Source organism: Phascolarctos cinereus, unplaced genomic scaffold, assembly GCF_003287225.1.
Source record: "Phascolarctos cinereus isolate Bilbo 61053 unplaced genomic scaffold, phaCin_HiC Scaffold_3;HRSCAF=262, whole genome shotgun sequence".
In the NCBI taxonomy this organism is placed as follows: Eukaryota; Metazoa; Chordata; class Mammalia; order Diprotodontia; family Phascolarctidae; genus Phascolarctos; species Phascolarctos cinereus.
The window spans coordinates 54,934,617-54,960,104 of NW_027555736.1; the positions used below are offsets into that span (position 1 = coordinate 54,934,617).

The 25,488-nt window shown below is 40.0% G+C and overlaps 1 protein-coding gene and 1 long non-coding RNA gene across 2 annotated transcripts in view; both read left to right on the top strand.

The window, feature by feature from the left end:
* LRMDA (leucine rich melanocyte differentiation associated) overlaps nt 1-25,488 on the top strand; it is a 1,318,218-nt gene that overhangs the window by 623,279 nt on the left and 669,451 nt on the right. The window lies entirely within an intron of this gene.
* On the top strand, nt 6,158-16,277 carry LOC110221509 (uncharacterized). Its single transcript, XR_002328148.2, has 2 exons — nt 6,158-6,506; nt 15,706-16,277. It is a non-coding gene; the product is annotated as an uncharacterized LOC110221509 (long non-coding RNA).

The following is a 25,488-nucleotide window of genomic DNA, read 5'->3' on the forward strand; positions in this document are numbered from 1 at the left end:
GAGGGAGTGGGAAAGGAATGACTGAGACCATCTCCCTCAATTCTACTGCTTCCCTTTGACCCCTGACCAATTGGGTTAAAATATTAAGCAAAGAGGATCTGGCAGCTTCTCTTGTCCAGTGCACAATATACATATGTTTGTAAGTTTAGAGGCACCAAGTTCCCCTTTCCACATTTTTTCCTTTCTCTGTGACACTGCCTCTTGCAATTCTAGGTTTCTAATGCCCACATATTCTTTCCTCCCATTATCACTGGGAAAGATTCTGATAGTTATTCACCTTAAAACATGGACTGCGTGTTTTAAGGTCTGGAGGGGACTTAGGATATATACTAGTCCAACCCATTTATTTCTTAGATGAAGAAACTCAGGTGTAGAGCCACGAAGTGACTTGTCCCAGCTGCTCTGTCTGACTCTCCTTCCATCTGTTGCCTCGTGTAGGCCCTGTTTTCTCCTTCCTCTGCTTACTCAGCCTTAGGTATACCCTTCTCAGTTCTAAAGCCCAGTAACTTTTCTCTGGATTAGAGAGTTATCTTTGTGTGTGTGTGTGTGTGTGTGTGTGTGGTTGGTATTCCCATAGTTATAGTAACCACCCCTCACTATATACTGGCCTTTGCTTCAGTAATTTAATTCAATGTACTAAGCATTTATTTAGCACCTACTTAATCCATAAGTGTTTATTAGGTGTTTAGTATGTGTCAGGCATAAAGAATAAAACTGTCCCAACTATGTGGGAGCCTTTATTCTAATGGATGTTTACATTTTGTCCTAGTAACAACTGAAGATTTTTGAATAAGGGAATGCCATAGTTAGACACGGTGAGCAATGTTAATTTGATCAGCTGTGTGGAGGATGTATTTGAGAATGCAATGACTGGAAGGAGGGAGACATGTTAGGAGACTTAAGAAAGCAATACAGAAAGTGTTACTATATATCTACATATATATATATATATATATATATATATATATGTATCTATCTATCTATCTATCTATCTATCTATCTATCTATCTATCTATCTATATGTATATTATGATGCAGATTAAACAAAAAAAGAATCATGCTGTGAGGCGATCTAGTTGTTAAACTTTACCCAGCACACATATCCCTGAGTACTCCCTGCCCTCAAGGAGCTTACATTCTCCTTGGGAACAGGGGCAGAATGTACTTAAGTAGATACAACTTATCTGGGAGAGAGAATGAGGGCCCAATCCAGTATGGCTGTATGGATGGAGAGAAGAGGACAGATGTGAGAACTAGAGTTGACAAGGCTTTATAAATGATTGGAGTTGGAGACTGGAGGGACAGTGGAGATTCGGGACGACTCTGAGGGGAACCTGGGTGACTCGGAGGAGAGTGGTACCATCAGTAGAATTAAGGAAAGGGGATGGGTTTGGGACATAAGATAATGAGTTATGTTGTAGACATGTTGAGTTTCGTGTAACTATGGGACATCTATAGCTTATAGGCTGGGAGAGTGGCCTGAGGCACCAAGCCTTGCCTTTGACACATACCGTGTGAGCACAGTCAGTGGGAGCATTTACACCTCAGAAATTCAAAAATGCTACAAACCAGTGCTCAATTTATTGTTTTGTTGGTTAGCGAAACTTAAGCGAGCCATGGAGATAGCATTGCTATATATCTTCGGATATGTATATATGATGCAGATTAAACTTTTTTAAAAAAAATCATACTTTGAGGCAATTCAGTTTTGTCAAACTTTTACCAGCACATCCCTTATTCCCTGCTCTCAAGGAGCTTACATTCTCCTTGGGAACAGAGATACAGAATGTACTTAAGGAGATGCAAAGAATATATAAAATAATGCAAAGTAGTTTCCAGTAGGAGAAAGACTCAGCAACTGGGGAGAGTGGGTCAGGAAAGGTCTCTTAGGTGAGAACATCCAAGCTGCGCTTTGAAGGAAGCTAGAAATACCCTTGAGGGTAAAGCTGTGTATTCTGTATCTTCTACCATACCTTCAGTGTCTGAAGCATCCAGTAGGTGCCCAGTGGTTATGAGATTTGAAATAAGTATTTAAAAAAACAGTCATGCATGTGCATATATACAGTGATTGTAGCTACAAGTACACATGTTAATTTGGAAAACAGGAATTCCCTTAAGAGTCATTTGCATAATAGAGCCTAATCCATGTGTTCCCCAGACCATTGGTGATTGTGAGGGTTAAAGGTGACTTTTTTTCCAAGTGATAGTTTTGCTGTTGTATAGCCTGACATTTATGCCGTGTGTCCTTTTGGGGGAAACGCTGCTTCCAAGTACCGATTATCAGGGAATTCCAGCCAAGTTCCAATTGCCTTGTGATAATGCAGCACTTTGTTAGTGAGCAGGTTCAGAACTGATATCCCCATTATGGAGCATATCACGGAATGAATGTTATTGTTAAGTATACAGACAGGACATATTAGTGGTATCTTTTATTACACAGTCTTCATTATAAAGGAACAGCTCTTGCTAAAACGTTCTCTGCTTGATAGGTGGAGGTACATTGTTCCTGAGCTGTTGGCTCTGATTAAGGCTGGGATAGTGCACAGCCTCTGCCTTTAATGTCCGTCAGGAGGCAAGACAGACCAAGGTAAAATAGATGAGCATATGTTGGCAACAGATTAAAAAGGCCAGTGTAAAGTCCATTAATAATTCTTATATTTAGGATTGGCTCCATACTGTACTTAGCACATCTGCACCATTTAATCTCTTCTCAGAGAGACCAGCTGAGAGAACCTTTTTCCCCCCTCTGAGCGATAGGCCTGGATTTTCTGAGGCAGCACATTTGTCTGTCAGCGCCGTGGGCTGCTTGGTGATTTACTTTCCGTCAGATGATGTTGGTGTCCGGTTGATGATATAGCCTTGCTGGATATGGGGAAATTTGTTACCTTTAGCTTTGACAGGAAGATAATTGCTGATGGTTAACAGAACTGAGCAGAATCCATTGGTTTTCTAGTAACACAAGCCATGGCATCGGCTTTGAGGACCTAGTCTTTCCCCCAGATAAACTTCCACACTGGGTGTTTTCACAGAATGCATGTATTTATTTTATTTTGCACCTTGGTGGAACTGATGGACATCTAAAAAAAATTTTTTTTTAAATGACTGATGTTGAAAAACAAGCTCACAAAGGTGGGTAGGGGATGTTCTTTGAAAAAGGAAAGAAAGAAAGAAAGCCACGGGTGCCACGGTGTATTGAGTCAAGTTGGCATCTCTTCAAATGCTTCTTTTGTAATTGCCATCCCCCAAAATGCAATGCAGTTTCATAAGGGACCTTGATCACCTCTTTGGAGAGCACATAAATCCTGACTGCAGTCATACAGCAGAGTTGGTTTTCCTCCACATTGTGATGGGGGTGACAGTGACAGTCTTAATATTCTAGCCTTAAGGGCCTCTTCCTAAGACCTTAGAAAAAAAAACCCCACACACATGCTATAGCCAAGGAGAAAAGAATATGCCTCTGAGAAACCTTGCTGGGCACAGATTCAGGGCAACCTAGTCAGGTACACTGAATAGAAGAGGGCAGTAGAAAATCAAGAATTGGGGGTGGGATGGTAAAGGCCCTATGGCCAGGGGCAGAGGGACTTTATTTAGACCAGAGAGAATAGGATTTAGCTCTTACCCCAGGGGTTTTTTTTTTAATATTGTACTAAATCCTAGGATACAAATACTAGCAAACAAGTCAGCCCCTGCCCTCAAGGAGCTTATATTCTAAAGGGAGAAGACAACACAAAAATGGGAGCTCAAAGGAGGAGTGAGTATGCACATAGTTGTGGTCTGGAGATAGCCAGGATAGAGATGAAAGTGCAATTCAGGCCTAGGACTTTGTTAGATAAGGTAAAGCCCTTCAATCACTCCCAGGGGTGGAGTCCAGTGTTCCCTTGGAGAAAAGATGGAGATAATAGTCTAAAGTAAAGAAGGTAAAGAATGCTCATCTATTAATGGGCTTCAGTGAGGGAGGTGGTGGTCCCAGTAAGTAGTGAAAATTCCTCATCTAATACTAGCAGTAACATTGCACCCCTTTCTGAGGAACCAGATAATAAATTCTTGAAGGAAAGAATATTTTTTGAAATTTAGATGATTCTTGGACTTTTAATCTTATAGGGGATGTTTCTCTAGGTTATCTTGCTGCCAAAAGAATGGGAAGCCCAGCCACAGGAATAATCTTTTGTAGACAGATAGAGACAAAGACAGACAGATAGAAACAGAAAGAGAGACAGACAGAGACAGAAAGACAGATGGAAAGAAACAGACAGGTAGACAGACAGATAGAGACAGAGACAGAGATACAAACACAGACAGATAGCAGTCTGGATTTTACTGCCATCCCCTTAAGCCAAAAATGCAAGGTATTCTGACTCATACCAAGAGTTAGCCAACCTGTATGGCTACAGCCTAGGACCACTGGGTGGGATTGTAGTGGAACTTAGTAATAGACTTAGGGACTGGTTTTTTGTTTGTTTGTTTGTTTTTTACTAATGACAACAGTGGTACTAATTCATTCTCTTAGTATTTATTGAGTGCCAAGAGACAAAATTAACTAGTGAAAAGAATTCTGGATGTGAAATTGGAAGATACTGTGTCAAAACATGACTCTGCTATTTATTAGCTACGTGACCTTGGGCAAGTAACTTAAAATCACAGGATCTCAGCTTTCTCAAGGGCAAAATCAGTGGATTAGAGAGATTATCTCTAATGTCTCTCTCAGTTTTAAAGACTATTATGCTTCCACCCTACTATGAACTACAGGAGACAAAAGCCTCTACTCTTGTTCTCCAAGAGCTTCCAGCCTTGGCTGGAGACAAAGCTAATCTGTACAAAATGCTTAATATATTTAATGTTTTAATAATAATAATAACAACAATAAGAAATACAAGATGGTATGGGATTCAGAGTAAAAACAGGTAGTAATAAAGTATTGCATTAATGGCTTGTTTTTTGTTTTATATATATGTATGTAGTGTCTTTTGTTTTTATTTCCCATTTATTTCTCATTATATCCCTTTGTCCTACCCAGAGACAATCTCTTGGGTAAGAAAACAAAAAAATCACAAATTTTTGAGGGGCTATGGGAAAACTAGTATATCAGTCATAGCTGGTGGAGTTGTGAATCAGTTCAGCCATTCTGGAAAAAAATGTGGAATTGTACCCCCAAATATCAAACTCTGCATATCTGTTGACACAGAAATACCACTCCTAGGCCTCTTCCCCAACAAGATCAAAGAAAGTAGAAAAGAATTCACATGTGCAAAAAATCTTTGTAGCAGTTCTTTTTGAAGTGGCGAAGACCTAGAAATGTGAGGGCTACCCATCATTTGGGGTATAGATAAATAAATTATGGTCTGTGAATGTAATGGAATGCCTGGTTGCTGTTCGGTTGATTGGCCATGTCTAGCTCTGTGGCTCCATTTGGGGTTCTCTTGGCAGAGATACTGGAGTGGTTTGATGAGGAAACTGGGGCAAACAGGATTAAGTGACTTGCCCAGGGTCACACAGCTAGTAACTATCTGAGGTCAGATCTGAACACAGGTCCTCCTGACTCTATGGCCAGTACACCGCACCACATAGCTGTCTCCGTTGTAATATTATTGTGCCATAAAAATGATGAAAGGGACAATATCAGAGTAATCTGGTAAGACTTCTATGAATTGATGCAGAATGAAGCAACTAAAACCAAAACAATGTATTCAATAGTATCAACACTGTAAAAAACAAACACCTTTGAAAGACCTCAGAATATTAATCAACACAGGCCACACACCTCTATGGACTCAATGCACACAATCATATGTATATATTATATACATATGCATACACATATATGATACGGCCAATGTGGGAAATTGTTTTACTTGACTATGCAGAGTTGTTAGAAGAATCTCCATTCTTCTCCCTCCCTTACCCCTTTCGATGTTGGCAGATATGTGAGAGAGAGAAAAAATAAATGTTTGTTCATTAAAAAAAACAACCCTATTATAAAGTTAAAGAAAAAGGAAGAAAAATAGCAGTTTAGTGCATCAATCATGTGTGATAGTTTATTCAATATTCCACACCCATAGCTTTCCACCTCTACAATTTCTCAACTCTTTTTTGAGACCAAACCTTGTCATTATAATTATGTAATGTTCATAAATAAAATGTTTGTTTCCATTTCCTTTGTTGTAATCAATGTGTATATTATGTTCCTGGTTCTGCTTACTTCACTCTCTCTCTCTTTCCTTTAGTTACTGTTAGAGAGCTGTCTGTGAGGAAAGAGATCCCTGTGAGATGGAGTAATTAGAAGAAGATCCAAGGAGAAAGGGGTACTTGAAGCTGGCCCTCAAAGGATGGAATTATTGGCTAGGCAGAGAGGAAGAGGGCGAACATTCCAAGCAGGAGGCCAGCATGAAGCCAAGTTGCACGTTGTTGAGAAAATGGCATGATGGAAAAGGTGGATGGGGAGGAGATGAAACTGATGAGGATGGAAGATTAGTAGGTGTGGTCAACCTTCTAAGCAGTCCTAGCAGCAGGTCAGACCCTTCCCTACTCACCCAGATCTGGGGGTTTGGAACATGCTGGGAGATTGCAAAGTCACTCCAGTTACTGGGCTTTTCTAATCTCTTGGTTCTGGGCACTTGGTACATATTCTTGAGAATGTCCTTTTTCAGGTCATTTAAATATACCTCATTCCTACTTTTTCCTCTTACCTGTATTATTGTCACTATTATCGGAGAGGCTAGGAATAGAATGGAGTTGGAAAACATGGAAACTACTTCAGTGACATATTTCCCATCTGTGATGAACCTCTTTTCCTGTGTGATAATACACATTTAAAAATATTGATTCTCTGCTACCCCCTTTGAAACCTTAAGAAGGCTGACCTCTGACTTCACAGTCTATGGGTTGAATTTTTCATACGAACCTGTCAACTCCTAGGCTAGGAGATCTAAACTGGGTGGGGGTTGCGGTTGGTTCTGGACAGCCATTCAAACATCCTAAAGAACCAGACACAAGGAGGAAGAGATTTTTAATAAAATCCTGTGTGGCAGAGGCTCAAGTTTAATGAGTTTTAAATAGCTCATAGGAAGGGAGGCAATTCCATTGCAAAGCCATACAGAGTAGCCCCGCTGGGAGCTCAATGAGGGGCCGTATCTCAGGAACTCAGGGAGCTGCCCAGACCCAAGAACCCAGAAACTGTAGGTTGTGTCTCAAAGTTTAGTGTAAGTTTCTCCTCCCACCTTACCCCACCTCCCCAACACTGAATGTGCATCATTTTCTTTTCTTTCCTTGGTTTTACCACTGTGTGACCTCGTGTTGTATTTTTTCTGAATGACAATGAAAGTAATTGAAAATATTGATTGGCAGTACAGTTAAGTTGTCAACACAACCATTTAATTTGTCAGGAGGACTTGTTAAATTGTCAAAAATCATATAAAAAAACTCCTTCAGTCACTGATGATATACATTAGAGATGTTCATGAATCAAATGGGCCATTTTGGAGATAAGTGTTGGAGAAAAATTCTGAAATGGTTTTCTTCAGATATGTTGTTTCTCTCTCTCCCTCTCTCTCTCTCTCTCCTTTTCTCCCTCTCTCCCTCTTTCTCCCTCTCTCCCTCTCCCTCTCCCTCCCTCTCTCTTCCTACTTCCCTCTGTCCTTTTTCTTTCTTGTTCCTTCTTTCTTTCTCTCTTATATTAAGTTCATAGGGATTTTAAAATTTTATTTTAAGGATATTCCTGATATAACTCCGTCAGCTAGAATAAATGAGAGATATTTTGGGTGGAAGGATTTACCAAGTTTACAAGATGTTAGGTGCATAGTAAATAACCCAGATTTAATATAAGCCAGGAAAATTGGAGAGAAAATTTTCTCAAATTTCTTAAATATTAAAACATTTTTAGGAAGTTTCAGGGGAATTTTTTTTTCAGATGCTTCTTGATTAAATGTTTTGGTATCCACCTTCACTGATAGCAAAAAGAGAAATCAGCTCTGGCTTCTTGCCTTGGGGACACAGGAGACTTCACTCCTTTGCTTCTGCAACCCTTCTTTGCTTTTTCATTTTTTCCTCTCTTTCCTGGTTTGTAAGACCTCAATCTGCCAACTAGAATGTACATTAGCCTGATTTAGATTAATTTTCCTATAGTGCTTTCTGCTGCCCCATCCTCAAAATGGGGCAGATCACACCCATAAATAGCCCTGACATGATGAATTTTCAGCTCTCTATATTTACTACAGCAATAATTTGTAATCTAACACATTGGATAATATGCCTCACATGCTAGAGTATGACACTGGTTCCTTTTATTGGAGGAAATAAGATCAGATTTCTGGCTTTGTATCTAGTTGGTAGAACAGAGAATCAGAATGATTATAACCCAGAGCTGTCGAAGTCGGGTTTCATTGGTCCCAGGGAGGACAGACCAAGAAACTGGGGTCAGTATGAGATGGATGCCCCTTGCTACCCTAGAATAACCTAGGAAATCTTGGGTTCTCAAAAGGAGAACTTGTGTTTAGAGATCAGTGGTTTGCTGCACATGGTCTGAGAACCACTGAAGGTTCAGAAAGGTCCTCAAGCTGGAGTAGGCTGTTGGTGTTTATAAAATGATATTGCTCTGCCATTTGCTTCTGCCATGAGTTAGTGTGGGAGGCTCAGTCAGGATTCATCTTCTAACTTTGCAACTTACTTGCTGATTGACCTTAGACAAGTCACTTAACCTCTTTCAGGTTCCTTCACAGTCAAGCAAGCAATCAACAAACATTTCTTAAGAGCCTGTCATGTGCTAGTACTTTACTAAGTGTTGGGGTTACAAAGACAGAAAGAATTTAGCTTTGACCTTCAAGGAGCCTTGCATTTAAATGTAAGAGATGTGCACACGTGCATGTATACATATATACACATATATATCTAATGCATGTGTATATATGGGTCTATGTGTGTGTATATATATGTTATATACATATGTTTATATTTATATATAATGGATGCAAGCTAATTTGGAGAGAGTGCATCAGCAGTTTAGGGAATCAAGAAACACTTTCTGTAGAAGGTGGTGCTTAAGCAGAATCTTGAAAGAAAGCAAGAACTCTATTAGCCTAGTTCAGACCTTCACCATCTCTCACCTGGCCTATTGCAATAAGCTTGTGACTGAAACATTCTGCTCAAGAAGCTTCAATGGTTCTCTCTTGCCTCTAGAATAAACTAAAGACTCCATTTTGGAATTTAAGACTTTCATGATTTGGCTTTTTAAATGAGCCGTTAAAAGCTTATCACGTATTACTTTCTCTCATGCACTCTCTATTCAAATCAAACCAACCCACTCACTGTCATCTGTATCCAACATTCTGCTTCTTGTCTCTGATTACAGACCAATCCCATTCTTGGAATGCTCTCCTTACTCACTTTCTCTTCAATAACAGCCCTCATTTTCCTTCAAGATTCAGCTCAGTTGCCTTTAGGTAGACGAGACCTTTGTCTTTCATGTTCATTCTTGCTTCCTGTTGTATTTCCTTTGCCCCCTGGCCTGATCCACTGGCTATGGGGTTGGCCTTAGTGTTCTACCTCTGCCACATAGTAACTCTGTGACCCTGAGCAAGTCACTTAAGCACAATCTCTAAGCAGCCCCCCAAAACGACAAACCATCAATCTAGGTTGATAGAAGGCATTTCCTCACCAGGGAGGTCCCCAGGTCAGTGAAATCACCTGTCCAACCCATCCTATTTTTGCATTTACTTATATACTTTGTATCTCCCCCCCCCCCCAGCAGAAATCACTGGTCCAGCCTGCCCTATTTTTGACATTTATTTATATGTGTATACTTTGTATCTCCCAGTAGATTGTAAGCTTCCTTGAGGGCAGGGACTGTTTCATTTCCATCTTTGTGTTCCTGGCACCTAATACATGCCTGCAATAGTAAGCTTTTTTTCCTTTTCTTTTTTTTTCTTTTTTCTTTTTTCTTTTTTTCCTTTTTTGGCTAGGCAGTGGAGTTAAGTGACTTGCCCAGGGTCACATAGCTAGTAAGTGTCAAGTGTCTGAGACCAGATTTGAACTCAGGTCTTCCTGACTCCAGGGCTGGTGCTCTATCCACTGCACCACTGAGCTGTCCTAATAGTAAGCATTTAATAGATGCTTGTTGAATGAATGTTCAAGACGAGTATTTAGCAAGTATCTGTTCTGAACTTAGCATTATGATAGGTGCTTTGGCATGGGAAGGTAGGAGAGAGAGGGTCATATTACTGGTGAACGAAGGCACAGGTTTATGTGAAATGAGAAACTATCCAAAATCCGTGTAAGAGTAAGTGCCAGATCTATCGTTCTTTTCATTGAAAGTGTTTTTTACAAGCAGAAAATGGAAATGAAAAGGGTAGGTGGTCTGTGAACTGAAGACATGCCCATTTGTGGTCTAATGATGAAGGCAGTATCAGCATATGCTCTTATTTGGCATACGTCCCCATATACAGAACTTTCCTACCCTGGGCCTCTGAGTCTGAGTAAGAATAGGTGTGAATAGTGTCTGAAAAAGCCTGTAGCTCAGTGCTTTCCTTCCTGCATCAGATTTACCGATTCCAAATGTCTACTGAGGACTGAAGCCAGAGATAAGTCTTGAGTAAACCTGGCCTTCTGAAGGTTTGGCAAGGCTAATTCCAACGTGGGATTTGGCAGAAGTGTTTTGTGGAGTTGGGAGCTTGGATGTTCAAAGAATTCCACTCCTGGCAGGAAGTGGTATTATTAGAGGAAAGATGACTGATGGAGTATGTCAATCAGTCAATCACCAAACATTTATTAGGCATTGACTAGGCAAGGCACTTTGCTAGGTGTTGGGAAAACAGTCCCTGTCCTGAAAGATCCTACATTCTGCTGGGAGAGACATGTGTCCACATTGTGTAAGTATATACCAAGAAATTCAGAATACAAAATGTTGTTTAGGACAAGATGTCACTAGAAATTGGGGGTGGTGGTGGTAGTGGTGGAGATATCAGAAAAGACTCCATGTAGAAGGTTGGGTTTGAGCTAATTCTTGAAGTGAGTATAGCAGGGGTAATATCTAGAGTTGGTTATGTGCATCAGCTCCTTTCCATGGGACCATGCACTCTGTTGCCTTGCCAAAGGGCATACATGACACAGAAAGGGTCCAGTGGGCATGTCCAATACCAGATATCATCCTTGATACAGAATAAAGGAATTATATGAAATGGAAGTAGGGAGGGAGGACATTCCAGGAATGAGGCACAGCCAATGCAAAGGTGTAGAGATGGAATGTTATGTATGAAGAGCACAAAGAAGGCCAAATTATTTCCAAGTTTGTAAATACAAACTCAATTCAACAAATACTTCTTAAACACCTACTGAATACAGAATACTGTTTCAGGTCCTGGGGATGATAGAAAGGTGAAATAAGACAGGATTCCTGTCAGTGACATACGTTGCATATTTGAGCCCCCTCTCCCAGGAGCAGATCATATTTAACATGCCCTTCTCTGCATGACAGTTATTTTCATTAGTAATCAAGAAATGAAACAAATAAAAATAAGGACCTGAAAAAAATGTGGGGAGTAAAAAAATTTCTTTTATTGAAATTCATATACATAATCATGCCAGTAAAAATTAAAAAAAAATAAATATCATACTATGAAAAAGGGGAGGGGGAGTAATAGATTAATACTTTTGAACTGCATTAATGTAATGCCTTAAAGATTGTTCCACACATCAAAGAAGACCATCAAGATGACATGGAAATCCTTGATCTAGGAATAGTGACTTCTCTTGGGGAGCTGTCACCATCTCCTTCATCTCAATTTTTGGGGAGCAGCTTTGGCTCTTCCCCTATGCCAGAACCCTGTAGCAGTCCCCCCTGGGACTGAGGCACATTGTGTCTTGACTTCTTGTAGTCAGTTGCCCAGGGGCTACACCTGCCTCGGTCTCCACAATTCATTCCTGATGCTTTTGCCAGAGACCTACTGGGAAGGTGCTTCCTTGTTTGAGAACTCTGCACTTTCCTCTGGGGTTCTCTCTCCAATCTGCCCCCTTACTGCCTGCACTGGTACCAGACTCCTCCACAGGACTGCCCATGGAGCGACAACATATTATTAGCACCTATATAAGGTGCTATGTTAAGTAATGTACTGTACAAAGACAAACATAAAATTATTTCTGCTCTCAAGGAGCTTCCATCCACTTGGGTACAATAGAAAGAGCAATGGATTTGCAATCAGATAACTTAGATTCAAATTTCCCCCCTCCTTCCTTCATTATTAGTGTGATCTTGGGTAAGTCACTTAACTTCTCAGTACTTACCTCAAGTCTCCTCACCTGTAAAATGAGGGGGTTAGACTGGATGGTCTCTGAGGGCCCTTTGCAGTTTTAAATCTATGACCATACACACCCAGAGAAGTGAATACGATGTGTCTATGAAATCATATAAAATGTTTTCAAGAGGGGGAGAGCTCAGAGAAGATTGGCGAAGGTTTCATGTAAGAGGTGGCGCCTGAGTTAGACTTGGAAGGAAGTGAGGAATTCTATGAGACAAAGGTGAGGAGGGTGCACACCAGGCAGGGGGACTAGCTTGTTCAAAGTCATGGAGGTAGGAGATTGAATGTTCTATTTAGAGAATAACAGGCCAGTTTGACCAGAACTGAGAGTGAGTGACAGGTAGAGTTATGTGAAATGGTGTGAAACAAGACTATAAAAGCAGATGAGAGTCAGATGGTAGAAGGCTTTAAAGGGCAGGCTGAGGATTCACATGGTGAGAATATTGGGGAGGTATAAACAGACTGCTAGGTGAGATCTGCAAGGGGAGAGGTCATGCCACAGTCCACTGTGGGAATCCAGGAAGGCTTCCTCAAGGAAGGGGCCTTTGAAGTAGTCTTTAAGGAGTGTGTTGGAATTCTCCAGGTGCGGAAGAGGAAGGGGAACATTCCCAGCTTATGGCACAAAGCATTCAAAGGCATTTAGGTGGGAAAATACACACTTTGTTTGGGGGAAAATGTGTAGAGCTGGAGTGATGGAAATAACACAGATAGAAATAACATAGAATAAGACTAGGAATGTAGGGTGACCCCAGATTGTTGATTCTGCTTCCACAACATTTTCCTCCTCTATCCCCTTTTCTTTTCTCCACCTAAATGGCCACCACAGTAGTCTAGGGCCGTATCACCTCTTGCCTGTACTATTAAAAGTCTTCTAATTGGTCTCCCTCTTTTCCAGTTTCTCCCTGTTCCCGTTCATCCTCCATATAGATGCCAAGGTGATCTTTCTCAGATATAACAATGGCTGTGTCACTCACCTGCTCAAAAACATGCTGGGATGTCCTGTTGCTTCTAGGATAAAATATTGGCATTTAAACCTTCCACCATCTAGCTGTAATCAAGCTTTCTTATTGCGCATTACTGCCCTTCACTCACTATGATGTTCCTGCAAACTGAAACAATAAGGGTTCTGTCTTTCACCACTGTGATTTTAGTCAGCTATCCCTCATGCCTAGGGTTAATTCCTCCACTTCTCTATCTCTCATAATCATTATTTGCTTTCCAGGCTTGGCTAATATGCCATGCCTTCTATGAAGCTTCTTTGATTCCCCCAATTGTGAATGCTTTTACTCTCCTCAAATTGCATTGTCTTTCTTTTTTTTTTTTCTTCTTGTATTTATTTCTCTGACTTCATGTGGGACCCCTCGGTAGAATGTAAGCTTCTTAACAGCAGTGCCTGTTCTGGTTTGCCTTTGCATTCCTAGTATTTGCCATAATGCCTTGTAGATAGCAAGCACTAAATAAAATTTTAATACATTGGAAGGTCTTGAAGGCCAAGCAAAGAAGACTGGGCTTTACTGGATAGACAGGAGAAATCTTCCAAAGGTTTCTGAATAGAAGAGGGGCATGGCCAGATCTATGTACAATGACCAGGTAGGAAGCTCTGAAAGCTTGGGGAGAAATCACATTTTTGAACAGTAATGTTGTTCTTACCTCTTATTCTGTCTACTGTCACTATTCTGTTGTGATTATGTCATTGTGATAAGGCTGTCTTTTTATTCTCACTCTTAAAAAAACCTTAAAACCCCAAACATTCTAAATTCCTTAGTGGATTTTGCTACTTTCTTCCCTTCCTTTCTGGAGACTTCGTTGGGTCTTCTTGCTATACTTTACATCACTGTTATCAAATTCAAATAAAAACAGGGGCCACTAATTCATGCATAAGCCATATGTTGACTTAGAAAACTGTGTTTTCTAGATATGTTAACATTACCTATGTTCTATTGTATTTTTATGTACTTTTGGTAAATATTTCCCAATAACATTTTAATCTGGTTCTGGCTTCATCGGGTGGAGTTGTTTATATATGTTTGGCACCTCTGCTCTGCTACATGAAGACAGGGCAGGAAGCGGACTTTTGAGGTTACCTAGTCCATACTTGGTTCCTAGGCAATATGTCAGCAAAAGCCAGCTGAAAAACAGACCCATGTCCAAAGACTCTCAGGTGTAGAGATAGTAGAGCCTCTTTTGGTTGTCCTTTTGAAATAGAGTGCAAAAGGACTGGATTCTTGCAACACAGGAAGTGGAGACTTTTAGGGAGTTGGATTTGGCCTCAGAGATCCCTTTTATCTTTAAATCTATGAGTAGTTGTTGTTGTGGAAATGTCTTTCCTTGTCGGTAGACACTGGGTATCCTATCACTGAATGTGGGCAACAAGTCAGTGATGGTATTCCTTGCCTTAGTTACATTCCAATTGCTTCTTGAAAAATGACCTCCCTACCTGAGTCTTCCTTGCCCAAACTACAAATACCTATGTGTGGCACTCTGAGAAAGGATAGTTGCCTAATCTTGCCACCACAGCCTTTGAACCCAGAACTCGGGCAATGGAGGAATATTACATTAATCCTTGCACCATTTACCCTCCTTATCTAATAGCCCAGGCCTATTCTTTGTTACTAACAACAATGAAGAGTGCCTTTAAGAAATCTCCAGTGAGCACCGAGGCATTGCAGATTAGGTCAGTGGAACTGCTGCTAGGTTGAGCATGATGGATGAGCAGGAGAATGAGTTTCTGCTGCACGCCTTTGTGAAATCTTTTCATTGTCACCAACGGGCCTATGAGGAACTGATGAATGAGGGAGCAAGTGTCAGAAACGCCCTTCCTTGCCCCGGTACAGTTTTAATATCTCCCCGAGCTACGGGATGAGTATTGATAAAAGTAAAGTTTAAAAATAGCCACCAAGTGATGGGTAGTGATGATTTAAGGAGAACAGCAATGGGGTTAGAGAGGGTTCATTTTCTGAAAGTGCAGGGAAGAGAGAGAGAGAGACAGAGGGAGAGAGGAGGAGGAGGAGGAGGAGAGTGAGAAGGAGATAGAGGGAGTGAGAGCTGGACTGTGGGGGAAAGAGCAGGAGGCTTTTTATAAGAAGCTAATGTGATGAGGATGACGAGTACTTTGATGGATGATGTTAGTTCCATCTGGTTGCAGTAGATGTAATAAATAGCCATGCTCATGTTTGACCTCTCCCACTTACCAGACACATCTTTCTCTTTGGGGATATCCAGGAGGGAGCTTCCATTAGGGGGAAAAAAAAAAAGAATGGGCATGATACAGAGCTCGGAATGTTTATGGTCTTATGCAGAGGGCAAAAGGGAGACGGTATCGGAGTTACAGGTTTATAAACTGAAAAATGCTGCCTGCGCCGCTTGGTAAAGATGATGTTTTGTTACAGAAACACATTTTAAAGGCTTCTATTGTGTTTGGCAGAAAAGGAAATGGAGCTGAAGGACCATCGATCATGGAAGGATTATGGAATCTCAGCCCTGGGAAGAACCTTAGAGATCAGAAAGATGAGGGGAAGCATGTGCAGTGGTCCATCCTGTGGCTACTCTGGGAAACATCTCTGCCTCTATCTCCATCTCGAGGCACACTCTGCCAGATCAATTGTCCTCTTTGTACAAATATTAAATTAACCCAGGAATCAAATGTGAATGACAGTAAGGCCTTGATTAACCAGAATGCTTGGGGAATGGCGTATTCTAGTTAATTGAATTTTCTGGTTGACCTGTAACAGATCTTTTAAAAATGTACATGCTAGTATATTCCCATGCCTTGGTAAGTACAGTATGGTGAACCTTATTTTAAAGATTGAGATATTTTTAGGCCATGAGGGTCAATATTCTGCAGGGTCATGTGCAGCATTTGGCATTATAGCTAAAGAAGGCATAGGAGACTAGATTGACTCTATACAGAATCCAAGACATACCCTTATCATCTTCTTCTTCCTTTTTTTTCTTTTTAAACGAATGTTTATTTAAAAATAAAATCCTTGCTCTGAAGGTGTTTTGTTTTCTTCCACTTTTTTCTTTTAATAGTTGAGTGTACCCTCTGTTTGTGCTGGAGAGGCATGGGCTATGGATGTGAATTGTTGCATATACTGTCAAATAGGGCTGCTCTCTTAGCTATTTTTGCTTTGCTCTTTTTCTTTATTATGAGGGAAGTCTCGTAAGGTGATGATGTAACATACCCAGAAAGGACAGTGTTGTAAAAACTAAAGTCATCAATAAACTTGAAAATAAAGCTGGAGCTTAAAGAAAAAAAGTCATGCAAACATTCTTATTCCCTCAAGGCTGAAATTACACGGGTCCTAGTCAATTGATGTTTTATTATTATTAATAATAATTTGGCAGGAAGTGGCACATGGCCTTAGTTATAGAAATAGCAGCAAAATGGGAAAGATCATGTGGCCAATTGCTTGTTAAAGGAGGAAGCAGTGTGCAGCAGGAGAATTGGCCACTGGACTTAGGGACAGAAGGCCCCAGTTCGCCCACTCACTTAACCACTGTGTCCTTAAGTGTTCTTGTGAGGTCAAGCTTTCATTCCCTGAAAGCTGTAAGGCAGAATGCAAGTATGAAAAAATGATGATTAATGATGATGATGCTTGTAATTATTATTAAGGATAAACACATCCTATGATCATAAGATTTTAGAACTTTAAGGGGCCTTAGAGGTCATCTAGTCCAATCCCCTTATTTTACAAATGAAGAAACTAAAGCCTGTGGATGAGATGACTTGTTCAAGGTCACCTAGATAATAAGTGGCAGAGCTGGGATTCAAATCTTAGGCGTTAGGCTATAAATCCAGTGTTCTTTCTGCTATGCCAAACTGCCTTATGGTTTGTTTTTGAGGTTTTCTTGTTGTATTGAAGCTTCCTTAGTGAAAACCTAGAAAGCTGCTTCCCTTCCTGCCTCCCCACCCCCTTTCTTTGCTTTCCTCCAGGAAAAGGCCCTTAGAACACTAAGCTAGGGATTTTAAGTAGTGGAATGCCTTCTGAACTCCACCATGTGTATTAGAGGTTCTATACCTCCAGAATGTCCAGGTCAAGTGTGCCCCTGGCTTTCTATGTTGTGACAAAGAGCAGGCTGGATAAAGTGGCTGACATTCTCAACCCTCCCAGGGGTATTTACATTTTAAAAGTAGGCCAGCTTGTTAACTCAGATGAGTCTGGTAGACTTTCAGGCAGTGTGACAAAGTCAAAAGTTTCTAGCAGAGTGAAGAAACTGTGAGCCCAAGAAAGAGAACATTTAAGAAGACAAGGGATGATAAATGTGGGCTGTGGATCTGCATGGGAAAGATGCTTGAGAAGGCTGTAAGAGAGACATGGTGGAGCTGACCTCAAGGGCAGGAGGCAGGAATCTAGTATCAGACAATGGGGAAAGCATTGTCTGATTCCTCAATTTAGGGGGTGATGACAAAGGTAATCCTGCCCCCACATCCCCAAATCTGAGGGGTAGACCTGGGGCCAACCCTTATAGCACCATTCTTCCTGAGGGGTTAGAAAGAACATCTCTAAGGACCTTCTAGTGCTAAAAGACCATGACAGTAGGACCAAAGGGGTGGTAGTAGTATATCTGCCTTGGACTATGGCTGAAAGCAAGGGGCACCCTAAGATAGAATTGACCCAGAGCCTTAGGTCACAGGAAGACTCAGCTTTCCTGGGCCTATTCCAAAGAGAAACATGGACTCGTGTATCACTTAGAATCTCAAATTATAGTGCTTGTGATCAATTTAGGCCAAAGCATCACAGTGGAGATAGTTGTAGTAGCTTATGAACCAGCGTCTTTTGAAGAGGATGAGGAGTAGGGAAATTCTACAAAGGGCTTAACAAGATCTTTTCATTTAAATCAGTATCCATTGATACTGGTACTTCCAGGCAAAGATGAGGTATAGGAGAGAAAAGGGGGAAATATAGTTTGAGATTAAGAAATAGAGAGCCCAAAGAGTTGTGGATTTTTATCTATCTATCTACCTATGTATTTATGAAACTATAATACATACATACATACACAGCGTGCCTAGAAGTCTCATATATATGTGTGTGTATGTTTATGTAAATCATGTATATATCTATCTATACCTCATGCGCAGAAGCCATATATGTGTGTGTAGAAGTTTATACACAGATAGGTGTATGTACGTATACATATATATATATATACACACACACATATATATGTATATATATGTATGTATGTATATATATACACACACATACATATGCACACATATAAATGTGTGTGTGTGTATATATATATATACATATATATATATATAGGTATAGGTATATATAGGTGGGTGGGTGTATATGTATATCTGATATATATGTGTATACGTGTGTGTGTGTGTGTGTGTGTGTGTGTGTGTGTGTGTGTGTGTGTGTGTATAATGCTTCCTTCAAGAAGAAGCTTGGAAAAACATTAAACATGGAGAGCATTAAACATTATCACACACAAACATGCACATCTACAAATAAAGATGCAATTGACTATCTTAGCTGGTAGAGAATGACTGATAATCAGCTAGTCGATCATAAATTCTTTAGAGGAAAGGTCACTATTAACACTAAATTAGAAGAAAGAATATAGTTTAAAATTATAACAGTGACAACTAATTTCTCTTCTTTTCTTTAAAGTTTAAGCTGTGTGACAGACAAAAGGAGACCTCAGCCAGCAAACCCTTGTCTTGTTTCCAAGACATGGCAGCCAAAAGTGACACTGACTTAGAACAAAAGCTTATTTAAAAAACATTATGGAAGAGAATGACTGAAAATTAAAATCACTTTTGTCTCACACAACTGTGAAAAACACCAGAAAGGGAAATAAGGACAAATAAAAATCAGAATCCTTGAGCTGGGAAACAAGTCAAATAATAGATAAAACTGGACACAGAACAGCAAACAGATATGAAATGGAACAGATCTGCTTTTGTTTACTGTTTTCTTGTTACAAGAAAACCAAGAGCTTTTGAGTTGCCGGAATACTATGTGACCTTTTTATAATTAGGCTGAGTCATTTTTTGGAGCTTTTTGTTGCATCTTATATAAGAGGATTATTGTGGTATATGGTTATAGTCTAACCTTGATTTCTGCCAATGCTTTTTGCCATTTTCCCTTTAGTTCTTATTAAATAGGGAATTCTTGCCTCAATAGTTTGTCTTCTCGAGTCATTTGAAAGTTGGCATTCTCTCATACTGTATAACTCTTCCCTTGCCGCCACATTCTCCTGTAAATCCGGCACTGGGGCACACATGGTGTGCTGGTGGTCTTCATTTTTTTCCCTTGATGGTGTGTGGACAACAATAGGACCTGTAGGCTGCCCACTGCTTACTCACTCCCTCCCTCAGTGATGCTACAATAGAGCACCATGGACGTTGGCAGTTATCCAGTGGACACTGGGAAGGAGTGTGTGCTTGTAAGTAGGCTGCAGAAGGTTACCAGTGACTACTTGGGTTGAGAGAGCGACATAAAAAAGCCACTGTCATTGCTGACATATATAAAAGAAGAGGAAGTGGGAGTGAATCAAGTGGTGAGAGTTCTACATCTGAGTACGAAACATTAAAAGAATCACACCTCCAAGAGTGTTGGCTAGATCCTCTGAGGGGGTTTTCTGAGAAGAGACAGATTGGGGCTGCATAAGAGCAGTAGGGTTGGTGGGATTTTGATTTTTATAAGTGAAAGGAATACATACAAGGATGAGATCACATCTAGTGTCTGTGTGTATCGTGTTTTCCTTTAGTAGATTGTAAAGTCCATGAATGTAGGAACCCTATCTTTTCTAGACTTTGTGCCTCTTACAATCTATAGCATACTAGTGGGGACCCAGCTTACCAGATGAGGCAGTGTGGTGCTGTGGGAAGGACACTGGATCTGGAATCTGAGAACAGGTAGAATGACAGCCCTATGTAACCTTGAGCAGGTCACTCTCTGTGCCTTAGTGTCCTCAAAGGAAAAATAAGGAGTTGGACTAGCTGAGCACTAAAGGACTTGCTTACTTGGGCACCAGCAATTGTACAACCTGTACCCCCTACAAATAGAACTAAGCTTCTTGAGGGCAGGAACTATTGTTTTTGTCTGTTCATCTCTATCACCTAGTTTGTTGAATTTATTAAGTGGGCCCCCATGGGTTATTATAAATTTCTGTTGAATTCATGGTCAGCACAATTTCTCAATCAATTGAATCAATCAAACAATAGGCATTTATTAAGAGTTTATTAGATGCTAGGGATAAAAAAAAGTAGAATCATCTTTTTCCATCAGGGATCTTAATGGTATTGGGGAGGGGTGGCAGGGAGCAAACAATACATACGCAGTTAAATAAATGCAAGATATAAGGGCCTTTTTGATGTTATCTCCTTTGTAGTAGTACATGACTTTGGTGACTTCTGATTTTTTTTTTCATCCAAGTTCTATGGAGGTTGGTAGAGAGACTGACTGTCAGCTACTAAACCTTGTGGGGTCTCAATCTCCTTTTCTGTGAGGGAGTCAAACAAATAATCTCTAAAATTCTTTCCAGTTCTTACATCCTATGCTTTCTACCTCTTGAATAGGTAATATATACACCTGAGATATAATATTACATGTGTGTATCTACATATGCACATATAATGTTGTCTATCTTTCTTTCTATCTTTCTCCCAATAGATTGACCTTCTTTTTAAGTCAAACACATCAAACTTTGGTATTTTTCTTGTATAAATAATTTCTTTCCCATAGTATTCACATAGCCCCTGTGTACTCTGTCTACATGTTGCATTTATACTTTGATGTACAGAAATATGTGAGGGGTTCTTAGGTGCCTGGTTGGGGGGGATGTTAAAAAACATCAAAATAATGGTGCATCATTCTGGTTCTAAGAATCTATTTTGAATCTTTCTGTAGTAGCATAGCATGAGTCTATGTCTGTTTCAGTGTTTGGGAGAGAATGGATGCAATGGATAGAGAGCTGGCCTTAAAGTCAGGACAATCTCAGTGCCAATCCTGCCCCTGACCCATACTACTGGGTGAATTACCCTAAGAGAGCCCTGTACCACTTCAGTGCTTCAGACTCCGCTTCAAGATGATTAGTGGCAGAACAGATGCTGATTTGTAAGGCGAGATTCTTTCCTCAGTTTCCCTGCATTGATAAAATCAGAGGTCCTAAAGCTGAAACCAAAACCAAAAAAACCCCAATGTTTGGTATTTCAGTGACTCAACCTAAAAGTCTGCACGTTGGCATCATGTGTCATTCTTTACTATTGGCAAATGCATGTACATGTAGGGACTTTTTTTTTTTCTTACTCCTTTGCTAGCACACGCTCTCAGGCATCTATTCCAACTCCCACCTAATGAGTCAGATTCTTGGAACTTAGCTACTACAACCCTGTATGGTCCTAGATAGGCCTGAGGGGTTGGAGGGTGTTTTTTTTAGTGTACATAGCTATGAGCCCCCACCGGTATGTTTTCCGTTAGAATTGTCTATTGAAAATTAGTCATTCAGACTTAACTCACTTTTAGAATGGAATATTTACTAAGGTGTTATGGTTTGTACAAAACATTTTCCCCACAACCTGTGACACATTCCTTTAGAGGTTCACACAAAGTCCAGGAGAAAATAGGCTCAAGGTTAGTGAGAACATATGACAGAAGGGTAGCTCACAAACCTTAGAAGCACATTTGCTGACTTGACCACAATAGGTAGCATTTAAATAGCTATTTAAGGTTTGCAAATCACTTCACAAGTTATCTGATTCTCAAAACAGCCTTGAGGGTGGGGATGGGGGTGGTAAATGCTTTTATCATCTACATTTCACAGATGAGGCAACTGAAGCAGAGGTTAATTGACTTGCCCCTAGTAAGTGTTTGAGGCCACATTTGAACTCAGGTCTTCCTGACCCCGTGCCCACCACTCTATCCATCACTCCACCTAGCTGCCTTTTTTGTTTTTGTTCCTCTTAGGTATAGGTTAGTTTTTTTTCTGGGTGTTTTGTAGAGCTGTGAATATGTGTTCACTATGCCTTGGTCTCCCTAGGAAGTCACTGGCCTCAGCTGTTCTAGGGATGGTGATGAGAAGATGGGAAGTCCTTCAGACCTCCAAAGTTCAAGAGGTCCTCCTTTAGTCAGTATTGGAGGGGTAGGGTTGGAGATCAAGGCTAAAGTTCTTTCCTCCTTCTCCCATCCAAACTGACTTCTCAGAGGCTTTCCTGGAATCACTTGCTGATGTCTCTACCACCAGGTTTTTAATTGGTCTTATATTTTATAGAAGGCAGTGCAGAGTCAAGATTCCACACCTATCCCCACACTCTTCATGTGTAATGTCACTCCATGGACTCATCAGACATATAAATTGATCAAAGCCTTTTCACATTTCATTGTAATACCTATGATTAATTTCATTCAGTCAAGATGTGTTCTCACCTGGTTAAAGTTTAATGATAAAAACTTAATCATTTACTTGAGGAAGAATGGGATGTTTTGATTTATTTATTCAGTGAGCCTCACCCTTACATAAACAAAACAAGAGCCACAAACATGTATACATTTGTCATGGCTAAGTCCCAGTAGGAGCTAACATAGAGAGTCAACCTCTTGTAGGGGAAGAAACGGTGAGTCTAGAGTCATAGTGGACTGGATTAAAATCAAGCATTTACTGTTGATGTGGTCTTGGGAAAGTTACTTCCTTTCTCTGTGACTCAGATTTTTTATCTCTACAATGAGACTAGAAGACCTTGAAGGTCCCTTTCAACTCTCTGTGAACCTATCATCTGAATCAAAAGTGATCCCTTGTGAAATTCATCAAAGTATAATTTTTCTAACCCCATTTGTGTTTATTTGGTCTAAAAAATCTTGCTGAGCTTATCATTATTACTGATGACTGTCATTGGATAATAATGTGTTTGAATTTCCTTAAACATGCTAGGATTTCACATGCCCCACATCAGTATTGTTGTATATTGCCACCTGTTATCCATGTCTAAGGTCTTACTTCAGCCAATGAAGAGTTATGCCTCTTAATAGAATTATAAACAGAGCTTGGATTCATGAATTGTCTAATAAATTGTTTTTGTTGCTGACATTAGCCGGTGCTTGGACTTGATCTATACCAGTCAATTCAATTTAACAAATATTTCTTAAGTGCCTACTGGCTACAAGAAACTTTGTAAGGCATTGGGGGATAGAAAAATAAAACGAATAATATCATCTATTAGGAAACTTATATTCTGCTATGGAAATCCCATCTGTAGATCCATGTCCATGTCATAAGATAAAATCAAAGGATTCTAGATCTAGAACTGGCAGAGACCTTAGAGGCCAAATAATTCATATGACTCCCTCATTTTACAGATGAAGAAACTGAGGCCCAGGGAGTGAAGTGACCTGCCCATGTTTACATACCTAGTTAAGTATCAGAGACAGGATTTGAACTCAGGTCTTTCTGATTTCAAGGCAAGCGCTCAATGACCTGATCAAATTGCATATCAGATACTGTTGTTATTTCCGACATCAGCCTGATCTGTTAGACAAGTCCCCTTCCACTTCTTTTCAAATTTGTGTATATATCCTACTTTTTCAGCAAATGTGAATTCAGCTGAGTCTGTCCATGAGGAGGACTAAGTTATGTTGAATTAAAAATATGAACAAGAAGACTTAATTCTCTTCATTTCAACAAGTATTTATTAGATAATTACTATGTGCAAGACCATATACTAAACTCTGGGTAAACAACTTTAAAAATAAAATACCCTCAAGAGTCTTAGATACTACTGAAATATGGAGTGGCCCAAAAGTCTTGGTGCAGTTTTAAGCTTTAATAGTTTGAATAAGCTATTGTTATATTAAATAAACTTTAATAGCTTAAAATTGCACCAAGACTTTTGGGACATGCTGTACAAAAGGAGAAGGGAAAGGAATAAGCATTTATTTGGATAGCACCTACTAGGTGCTAGGCATTGTGCTAAAAGCACTTAGCAAATATTATCTCATTTGATCCTCACAACAACCTGATGAGGTAGGTGATATTATCTCCATTTTACAGTTAAGGAAACTCTGACAAACAGAGGTTAAATGACTTGTCCAGGATCACAGAGCTAGTAAATGTCCGAGGCTAGATTTGAACCTAGGTCTTCCTGACTCCAGACCCAGTCTCTATCCTCTCTACCACCTTGTTGCCTCAAGAGTGTCTTAATGAGAAGGTCATCTTGCTGGTCAGTTAGTCAGTCAACAAGCCTTTATTAAGCACTTACTAGGAGTCAGTAAATGTGGGTTCAGTCCCAATAGTCAGCTGGCTCAGTGGTTGCAAGGAGGTCAGATTACCTCTCTGTGTTCGAATTTCCTCATCTGTTATTTGCAGGTAAAACCTGCCCTTTCTTATGTTCTCCCTCTCTTCTTCACCCTTTCTCAGACCAATTATGAAGATCAAATGAGATATGAATATGACTGTGTTTATGAAAGCATAATGTTATGGGTTGAGAGGGTTTAGAGCTAGAAGACATCCCAGAGGTGATGGGTCCAATTCCCTTGTTTTATAGATAAGGAAACTGAGGCCCAGAGAATTCACATGACTTGCTCATGATCTTACAAATAGTGCCTGGATTTAAATTCCAATTTCCTCATTCTGAGCCAAGGAGTTTTTCTGCATGTTGTACAAATGCATGATATTATATGCATATCCACGTACATTTGAAAATTTTGCCAACTTGATTTTAAAGCCAACTTTTTTAAAAATTTGCTTACTGAGCAAATATGCTAATGTGTATGTATTTAATAGCAGCAGGCTCACTTTAATCATTCATGCTTTGGTGTCCTGCATTTCATTTTCTGGCAGTGTAGGCCTGGGTAATGATCACCACTGATATTTACCACATTTTATTAATGTTCTTTTTATGATCATGCAGGAGATAATTAGTATTAAGTTTGTTTCTTCTTCTGGATATTGTGAAATTCCAAGCTCCACAGTGACATTTGTGTGTGTGTGTTGGGAGGGGAATGAGAATCTCTGAGAAAATGTGTGTGTGTGTGTGTGTGTGTGTGTGTGTGTGTGTGTGTGTGTTATAAGTATAGTAAGCCTTGGTACCATATTTAACATGAATTAAAATTAAATGTAGCCTTGTGTTCATTATTTAAACTTATTATGTGGAAAACGCATTATTACATTCCCAAGAGTTGAATTAAAACATATATTATGTTTCTCCCATTGGAAAACACCAAAAGTACAGTACCCAGAGCAAAACAAGGGG